This window comes from Pongo abelii, chromosome 9, assembly GCF_028885655.2.
Source record: "Pongo abelii isolate AG06213 chromosome 9, NHGRI_mPonAbe1-v2.0_pri, whole genome shotgun sequence".
Taxonomy (NCBI): Eukaryota; Metazoa; Chordata; class Mammalia; order Primates; family Hominidae; genus Pongo; species Pongo abelii.
The window spans coordinates 9237378-9247212 of record NC_071994.2 but is presented as its reverse complement, the minus strand read 5'-3'; the positions used below and the strand labels follow the sequence as shown (position 1 = coordinate 9247212).

Below are 9835 nucleotides of genomic sequence, written 5' to 3'. Positions count from 1 at the left end.
AGGGCTAAGCAGCCGCCAGGGAGCAAGCCTGGGCTTGCCACATCACCACCTTCTGTGCTGAAAGGTCAGATGACACACAGTCACCAGTTTTCCGAGAAGCACAGGGAGGGGTGCATGTCAGGCCCAGCCCTGCCTGCTGATGCCACCTCACAGACGCAGGCGAAATGTCTTCACCAGCTTCCTCCCGGTTGCCAAAGGGGCCTGTTTTCAAGGGGTTGTTTTGTATAGGGTGTGGGTGTTAAGCAGGGAGAGGTTCCTGGCAGGAGTTCCTGTCAGATGCCATTTTCCATTCTGGTTACTTGAACCGGGGTCCTTTTTTTATTCTCTACCTCAGGGGCCAGAGCTTCCTCATCACCCTGCACCCCCTAGCAAGGAGGTACCCGCTACATGGTCCAAAGTCCTCTCCAGACATTCGGTCCCTGCCCACCTTGCTGGAGGGCTCAGGAGTTCACCAGGTTTGCTTCCAGAAAAGCCAGGCTGGGGGTGCCTGCTTGTAAATGCAGCAAATAAAAAATAAATAAATAAATAAAAATCACCTTTCTCCCCACCCCCACCCAAATGTAAAATGAGCCGACAGCCTGTCCCTCGGCTATGACAGATACTGCTTTCCGCACAATATCTTGGTTTTACATTATTTTGCAACGGCCTTTTCCCACTTAATCCATCCTGAACACACTCCTTGAATGTTCTACCCCGGCAGGGATGCGCATTCTCAGGAAACACGTCCCCTTGCCAGGCCCCTGGGAAGAGGCAAAACCACGATGCCTGCCCCTGAAGCGCCCGCGCGGCTCCACGGGGCTCCATGTTGTCACCCACTAGCTCCTGGACGCTAACAGCCCGCAGCAGGGTTTCCTGGCCAGAGAAACCGCCTGTTGGGGTGCGTGGCGTTCCACGTCCCCTCGCAGGACCCCGCCGGGCTCCTGGGCCGCCCCGCCCCGCCCCCAACCCGCGCCCGGGCGCTGACGTCATCGGCCGAGCCCGACTCGGAACCACCGCCCGAGAGTCACGCGCGCCTCCCGGCGGGACGCACCCTCTGCAGAGATCCCTCCGCCGCCGCCTGGAATTTTCCAGATGTCCTGCCGGCCCTTCTTTCGGGCCTCGGCGGGGCGTGGTGACCTCAGGCGACCCCGGCGGCTCCCGTCGCCCACTCAAGAGGGCGCCCCCGCCCGCCTCGCCCCCAGCTCCTGTCTCGGGGAAGCGCGTCCCCCGCCCGACCCCAACAACACCCGGGAAGAAAAGGGGTCTTCTGCCTCATGGCATTCGCGTCCCAAATGTCACCTTGAGCGCTGTCCGCGATCCCAAAAAGCACTGTTAAGGAGAAGCGGGGATACACTGGGGTCCTTGCGTGGGGGCCGCCTGGGAGACCATGCACCGCCCGGGTCGTCTCACCGGGCAGGGTCGGGGAGGGACTTTTTTTCCGATGGCCGTGGAGGAATCGTCCCGTTGAGTAATGACCCCGGTGACGCGGCTGAGGGCTATAAAAGCAAAAGTTGTGGCCGGTCCAGCAGGAGTTAGCGACAGGGAGGGATGCGCGCCTGGGTGTAGTTGTGGGGGAGGAAGTGGCCAGTTCAGGGCCTCAAGGGACAGACAGGGAGAAATGACTGAGTTGGATGAGACTAGGGGGCGGGCTGGAGGTGCGAGAAGGAAGCTTGGCAAGGAGACTAGGTCTAGGGGGACCACAGTGGGGCAGGCTGCATGGAAAATGTCCGCAGGAGCCCCCAGGGAGGACAGCCACGCTCCAGGCCAGGCTGTCCCTACTGCCTGCTGGAGGGGGAACTTGACCTCTGGGAGGGCGCCGCTCTTGCATGGCTGAGCGAGCCCGGGTGCGCTGGTCTGTGTGGAAGGAGGAAGGCAGGGAGAGGTAGAAGGGGTGGAGAAGTCAGGAGGAATGGGCCGCTGCAGCCCTGGAAATGATCAGGAAGGCAGGCAGTGGGTGCAGGGCTGCAGGAGGGCCGGGAGGGCCGAGCTTCAACTTGTCCATGCCAGCAGCCCCTTTTTTTCCAGTCCAAGGGCTGTGAACCCGCCTGGGGATGAGGCCTGGTCTTGTGGAACTGAACTTAGCTCGACGGGGCTGACCGCTCTGGCCCAGGGTGGTATGTAATTTTCGCTCGGCCTGGGACAGGACCCAGGCCGGGCCCAGCCTGGTGGAGCGTCCAGGGCTGGGTGCGAAGCCAGGCCCCTGGGCGGAGGTGAGGGGTGGTCTGAGGAGTGATGTGGAGTTAAGGCGCCATCCTCACCGGTGACTGGTGCGGCACCTAGCATGTTTGACAGGCGGGGACTGCGAGGCACGCTGCTCGGGTGTTGGGGACAACATTGACCAACGCTTTATTTTCCAGGTGGCAGTGTTCCTTTTGGACTTTTCTCTAGGTTTGGCGCTAAACTCTTCTTGTGAGCTCACTCCACCCCTTCTTCCTCCCTTTAACTTATCCATTCACTTAAAACATTACCTGGTCATCTGGTAAGCCCGGGACAGTAGCCGAGTGGCTGTTGGAGTTGGTATTGTTGGTAATGGTGGAGGAAGAGAGGCCTTCCCGCTGAGGCTGGGGTGGGGCGGATTGGTGTTGCTTGCCTGCAGAGAGGGTGGGGAGTGAATGTGCACCCTTGGGTGGGCCTGCAGCCATCCAGCTGAGTGTTACAAAAATGCCTCATGGACCGTGGTTTGTTACTATAGTGTTCCTCATGGCGAGCAGATGGAACCGGGAGACATGGAGCCCCTGGCCAGTGTGAGTCCTAGCAGTGCAGGAGGGGAGACCCTGGAGGAGAGAGCCCGCCTCAATTGATGCCTGCAGATTGAATTTCCAGAGGCTTAGGAGGAGGAAGTTCTCCAGTGTTCTGTTTCCAGGCCTTGCTCAGGAAGCCCTGTATTCAGGAGGCTACCATTTAAAGTTTTCAGATGAGCTTATGGGGGGCAATCTTAAAAAGTCCACAGCAGATGCATCCGGCTCGAGGGTCCATCGGCTTTGAATAAATGCTTGTTCCAGAGCCCATGAATGCCAGCAGGCACCCCTCCTTTCCTGGGGTAAAGGTTTTCAGATGCTGCACCTTCTAAATTGAGCCTCCGGTCATACTAGTTTTGTGCTTGGAACCTTGCTTCAAGAAGATCCCTAAGCTGTAGAACGTTTTAACGTTGATGCCACAACGCAGATTGATGCCTTGTAGATGGAGCTTGCAGATGGAGCCCGTGACCTCTCACCTACCCACCTGTTTGCCTGCCTTCCTGTGCGTTGCTCCGAGAAGTTCTTAGCCTGATGAAATAACTTGGGGTGTTGAAAAGCTGTTTAATTTTAAATGCCTTAGACTGGGGATATATTAGAGGAAGCAGATTGTCAAATTGAGGGTGTCATTGTGTTGTGCTAAACTCTGGGAGGGTACAAGTTGGTCATTCCTAAATCTGTGTGAGGAATGGCAGGTCTAGTTTGGGCATTGTGATTGCATTGCAAATTACTAGGAGAAAGGAATGGTGGGTATACTGGTAGTGCTCTTTTGTTCTTGCTCCTTTTTTTTAAACTTCAACTTTACTTTTGTTAGATTTCATAATACTTTTTTGGCATTCTAGTAAGAGGACCCTGAGGTGGGAGTTGTGGGGGACAGGGAGAAGGGGACAGCTTGGCACTGGTCACGTGGGCGTTGCAGTGTGGGGGATGGGGGTATGCAGCTTGGCACTGGTACTGGGAGGGATGAGGGTGAAGAAGGGGAGAGGGTTGGTTAGAGATATAGTGTGGGTGGTAGGAAGTGCAGGTTGAAGGGAATTCTCTGGGGTTTTGGGGAATTTAGTGCGTGGGTGAGCCAAGAAAATACTAATTAATAGTAAGTTGTTAGTGTTGGTTAAGTTGTTGCTTGGAAGTGAGAAGTTGCTTAGAAACTTTCCAAAGTGCTTAGAACTTTAAGTGCAAACAAACAAAAATTGTTTTGCTTTGCTACAAGGTGGGGAAGACTGAAAAAGTGTAACAAAACAGATGACACAGAGTCACCAGTTTCCGAGAACCAAAGGGAGGGGAAATGTCTTTACCAGCTTCCTCCTGGTGGCCAAGGCAGCCTGTTTCAGAGGGTTGTTTTGTTTGGGGTGTGGGTGTTATCAAGTGAATTAGTCACTTGAAAGATGGGTGTCAGACTTGCATACGCAGCAACAGATCAGCATCCTTCACTGCTCCTTAGCAACTTAGGTGGTTGATTTGAAACTGTGAAGGTGTGATTTTTTCAGGAGCTAGAAGTCTTAGAAAAGCCTTGTAAATGCCTATATTGTGGGCTTTTAACGTATTTAAGGGACCGCTTAAGACGAGATTAGGTGGGCTCTTCTGGATTTGTTACTCATTTGTCACAGGTATCTTGTGATTGAAAATCATGAGCGAAGTGAAATTGCATTGAATTTCAAGAGAATTTAGTATGTAAATCGTGCCTTAGAAACACATCTGTTGTCTTTTCTGTGTTTGGTGGATATTAATAATGGCAAAATTTTTGCCTATCTAGTGTCTTCAAATCGTGTCTTTTTAACAACCGAATAATCTTTTGTGGTCACTGTAAAATTAGTATTTGGTAGCAGACAGAATCCATGTACCTTTGCTAAGGTTAGAATGAATAATTTATTGTATGTTTAATTTGAATGTTTGTGCTTTTTAAATGATCCAAGACTAGAGGGGAAACTATCACTTAAAATCAGTTTGGAAACCAAGAGCTAAAAAGGGAAGGGGATGGGGATTGTGGGGAGAGAGTGGGTGAGGTGCTTTTACTACATGTGTGATCTGAAAACCCTGCTTGGTTCTGAGCTGCGTCTATTGAATTGGTAAAGTAATACCAGTGGCTTTTTATCATTTCCTTCTTCCCTTTAAATTTCACTTGAAATTTTAAAAATCATAGTTATTTTTATCCTTGGGATCTTTCTGTCTTCTGGGTTCCATTTTTTAAATGTTTAAAAATATGTTGACATGGTAGTTCAGTTCTTAACCAATGACTTGGGGATGATGCAAACAATTACTGTCGTTGGGATTTACAGTGTATTAGTCATGCATGTATGGGGAAATAGTCTCGGGTATGCTGTTGTGAAATTGAAACTGTAAAAGTAGATGGTTGAAAGTACTGGTTGTTGCTCTGTATGGTAAGAACTAATTCTGTTACGTCATGTACGTAATTACTAATCACTTTTCTTCCCCTTTACAGCACAAATAAATGTTTGAGTTCTAAACTCATTAGAATTGTTGTATTGCTATGTTACATCTCTCGACCCCTATCACATTGCCTTCATAACGACGTTGGATATATCTTCATATTGTAGATTTAGGTCTAGATTTGCTAGCTCCAAGTAATTAAGGCCATGTAGGAGCGCATGGTAACCACAGATAGAACTGGTATTATCCCAAGTGGTCTGCAGACTGCTGAGTGGGGATGGGATCTGCTCTCTGTTGGGAGTTGGTAATCATTTGTTTGAAATGTGATGAGACCACTCAAGCCAATGAAGGTGGGCGTGTAGGTGGGGAGTACTTTGCCATAATATTTTAAAACATTACCTGGTTAGAGTTCTAAGTGGTACTTATTTTTGTTTGGTTAGGGGAAAGCCTGAATAAAAACAGAAATGGACACATAATATGCATATTCCATAGTCTTTGGGAGGCTGGAATGTGCCTGGGATTTGGGTCTAAGTGTATGCGTAATTCTTATCTCACTAAAGAATTTGCCTTGTTTTTTTCCTTTTGGTGAGTGACTAAAACGTCTGGGCTTCCCTGTGTGCGTGCTACACTAAGCAAGCAGAGGCTGTGCAGAGGTGTGAGCCAGAATCATGTGGAATCTGGAGGATACATCTTGGCTTGCAAACTGCCTCTGTGTCCTGGGTGGGACTGTTCTGTCCTTGCACTGCTGTTCTGTGTTACCTCTTGGGGTGTAAGGTTTTGCTTACAGGAGACAAACTTTGGGCGTAGAATGGAAGTCACTGCCAGCCTCTGTGCTGAGAAGGAAGGTGCTTGTTTCAAAGGGAGCAGCAAGGGAGGCTTGTTCTACTCACCTGGGCCTGTTTGCCTGAGAAGGGGAGATAAGGGCTGAACTGGGACTAGCCAGGGGGACCAACACAAATGGTGGGGGATCATGACCTGAAGGATTCTTTCCTTCCCATGAGCTGCGGGACTGGTTGCTGTCCCTGCAACTGTGTCTTGTTTGCCTGTGCCATTGTATCTTGGTGACCCGTCCACGTGTACACTACTGACAAACGGGTGGAGTGCTGGGAAGAAGTCACTGAGCCGCCCACCTAGTAAACCTTCTGTCTGTGCTCATGGCACCGCCAAGATGGGGCACTGCTGTGTGCAGAATCCAGGGTCCTCTTTCTGCTTGCCACTCCTTTCCCTAGATGCCCCGGAAACAATCCAGGCCTCCTTTCCTATCTTACCCCTTTGCTTTGCTTTTTACCCCAGCACCTCTATAACTGCCTTCTCTTTTCAGAACTTGTTTCTCGTCTTGTTTTTTATGATTACAAAACTCTTTCTTCCACCCTGGAAAATAACTGCTATAGACGCCTGTATGTAAATGGTGCTGTCTCCAGCAACTGGCATGCTGAAGAATTGACTCATAGGGTATAAATGTTGGGGATTGGAAGTGGGGATGAAATGGCACTTGTTGATACAGGAGCAGAGAGGTGAGGCCGACTGCTGAAGACAGCTCGCCACCCTCCTTGCCTCCACTCCAATCCAGGGGCTGGGGCCACATTCTTTGCCTTCATTTACCCTCAGATCAGGTGAGATCGACAGGAGGTGTTGATGGCAGTGCCAGCAATTATTGCTAATCCGTTTGCATCCTTATGCATAGATCGGAATTCACTTTGTGAATTTCCAGAGGTGTGGGTAATATAATGGAATTCAGTGAGTGGGCATGGCTTATCTTGTGCAAATTAAAAGTTATGGGGCATAAGAATAACAAAAGTTGAACTTGAACTTTTAAAAAGGAAAGTACCCTGAGAGCCAGTATTGGTTGAGGCTCCTCAGTATGCCCAGGTTGGCAGCACTGAGAACTGCAGGAACAGCCTGTGTTACAAAAAGGAGATTGACTCAGCTGCCCTTGGTGCATCTTACTGACTATGACTGCTGAGAGATTCCAAGGACCCTTAATGCCAGGACTAACCTCTCCATGTGCAGTGAGGCCTCTGGAGGAAGTGTTATCCTCTGGCTTTGTGTGGTACTCATTATGGTGCAGTGCTGGCATGAAATGAAGACATGCCCAAATAGGCTTACAGATATTTATGATATGTTTTAAATGTTCATATTTAACAAACAAAAACATACTGATGCTGTTTGGAAATGGCAACAAGAAGATAGCAAAATGAATACTAACATTACGAAAAGATGAGCAGGTACATGTTCCAAGGCAGGTGGCTGTGACCTTCCTCTGGGTGAGGGCATCCCCTCCAGCACCTTTCAGCCTGCTGGTTAGGACGACCCGCCGCCACCCTCCAGGACTCCCAGCCCTGCACTGCCTTTCCTCTCTTTTAAATAATTCTTCATTGAGTTCTAATATGTAAAAAAAAAAAAAAAAAAAAAAGTTTACTGTAAAGTTTGCAAATAAGGAAATTTTTTTTAAAAGTCCTCAGTAATCTTACCAGTAACAATTGTTATGGGCACATTTGCTTTTGGAGGATTTCTTTTGTATGCATGGGATAAGTACATTTTTAAACAAAAATGGGATTATGCCATAAATTTATTTTGTGACTTTAATATATAGTGAACACCTATTTAAATGATGACAGGATGTTCCCTTGCATGGCTGTATCAATTTAAACAATCTTGTTTCAATAGACATATAGGGTATTTTCTAGTTTTTTTTTCCTCTTAGAAAATAATACTTGTGATGACTTTCCTTGTAGCTCAGACTTTTTCACGTCTGTTGTTATCTCTTTGGGAATGCTGAATACATACACTTCAAGAAGGAAATGACTCTGTTAAACTCTTAAGACTTCAGGTTCATATTGCTAAACTGCCCACCAGGGAGGGATTTTTTCAATTAGTGTTCTCACTAGTGAGGCAAACCTGATGCCTTCCCCTCTTCCTCAGAACGGGCTTTATCACATTGAAAACCTTTGCTCCTCCAACGGATCGAGTCTGCTTTCCCTGTGGGTGTGAGCATTGCTTTGTCTGCTGGCCATTTGTGGTGTGTGTGTGTGTGTGTATGATTTTCTAATTCCTAATTAGTCATTTTTCTGTTGGTTGTTTTGCAAAAGCTATTTACATCTTAAGGATATTGATAATCTTTTGTTATGTTTGATGCAAGTATTTTTTTCCAGTTTATAGGTTGCCTTTTAATTTTGTGTTTCAGGTAGATAAAGTTACGTGATTTTCTTAGGTTAGTTTATCACTGTGGTTTCTGAACTTGTTATGTGTAGATCTTTTACACCCCAAGAGTACATAAATATTAATCCATACTTTCTTGTGGAACTTGTATGGTTTCGTTTTTTACATTTAAACCTTATTCCCCGTGGTGTGTGTTGTGGAGTCTTTAAACCTTATTCCCCGTGGTGTGTGTTGTGGAGTCTGTGTGTTTGTGTGAGGAGGGACATGGTGCTCTCAGAGCCCACCTCCTGTGGCCAGAGAGCCCTGTCCTGTGAGGGTTGTTGTCACAGTGGCAGGGTTCACTGCAGAAGACCTCGAGGGCAGGCTGGTGTTTCCTGAATGGGCCCCTGGTTGTTGCTCATCCCTGACTCTCCATTTCCCCATCTGAGTGGGTTTGGACCTAATAGGGCACTGGAGCTGGTTCGAATCCTGACTGGACTTCTTGGCAACTTTATGTCTGGGAGCAAGTTACTTAACCTCCCCGAGCCTGTGTCTGTGAAATGCGGGTAAAGAATGTAGATATTTGGCAGCAGCTACTCCTTGTTGAGCTCTCACAGTGAACTCTCCTGCCTCTGCCCTCCTTCCCCGCCTCCTCTGGTGCCTAGCGTCAGGTCCAGCCACTTCCTGCTGGGCCCCTCTCCCTTTTCTGTGGCTGGCTGCCTGCCGCCTGGCTCTGGACCTTTCAAGCAACGGGAATCAGCGTGTATATTCTGGTCTGGTCTGTTTCTACACTTAATTTTGTTTCCAGTAGTGTTTCCCTGTACCAGCAGAGTTCACAAACACATTTGAAGAGGTTTTTTCTCAGGATTCTTAACCTTCCCAAAGGAAGTCCCATGGATGGGTTTCTAGAAGTCTATAAATGCTCTGAAATTGTATTTTTCTGTGGAAAGCATAACTTTTATCTGCTTGTTCATGCTCAAAAAAGATCATGAATGAATGATTGCATGATTTTTTTGCCAGTGTGCTTATACTAAAGGATATTTAGCCCATCTCTTGAGTTGTTAAACTGTTTTGACTATTTTAAATCGTGCAGCTGTGAGCATCTCTGTACATGTGTATCTCCTGGAGTGGCATTGCCTCGGCAGTGAGCACTTAACGGTTTCATAACTCTCTTCACAGACTCAAATGACTCCAGAAAGCTACACTTCCTGTTGTGAGTATATTATATCCATTTCCCTATATAGCCACTAACATCAGGTTTTTACAATTTTATTTATTTATTGCTACTTTAAGAAATTTTTGTGTGAAATACATATAATAGAAGTTTACTATCTGAATCATTTTTAAGTATACATTCAGTAGTGTTAAGTATGTCGCCATTGTTGTACAACCAATCTCCAGAACTTTTTCATCTTGCAAAACAAACTCTGTACCCATTAAATAACATTAAACATTCCATTCCCTCCAGCCTCAGCAACCCCATTCTTTCTACTTTCTGTTTCTGTGAGTTTGACTATTCCAAGCACTTCATATCAGTTAAATCATGAAGTATTTGTCTGTCTGTGACTGGCTTATTTCTCTGAGCACAGTGTCCT

The 9835-nt window shown here is 47.6% G+C and overlaps 1 protein-coding gene across 1 annotated transcript in view; it reads left to right on the top strand.

The window, feature by feature from the left end:
• Positions 1–1480: 1480 nt before the first annotated feature.
• Positions 1481–9835, top strand: part of FAUP4 (putative ubiquitin-like protein FUBI-like protein ENSP00000310146) — a 43599-nt gene continuing 35244 nt past the window's right edge. Inside the window, exon 1 of the mRNA XM_009246150.4 lies at positions 1481–9835. This exon is cut by the window's right edge and continues 19943 nt beyond it. The gene's annotated coding sequence lies outside the window, so the exon portion shown is untranslated.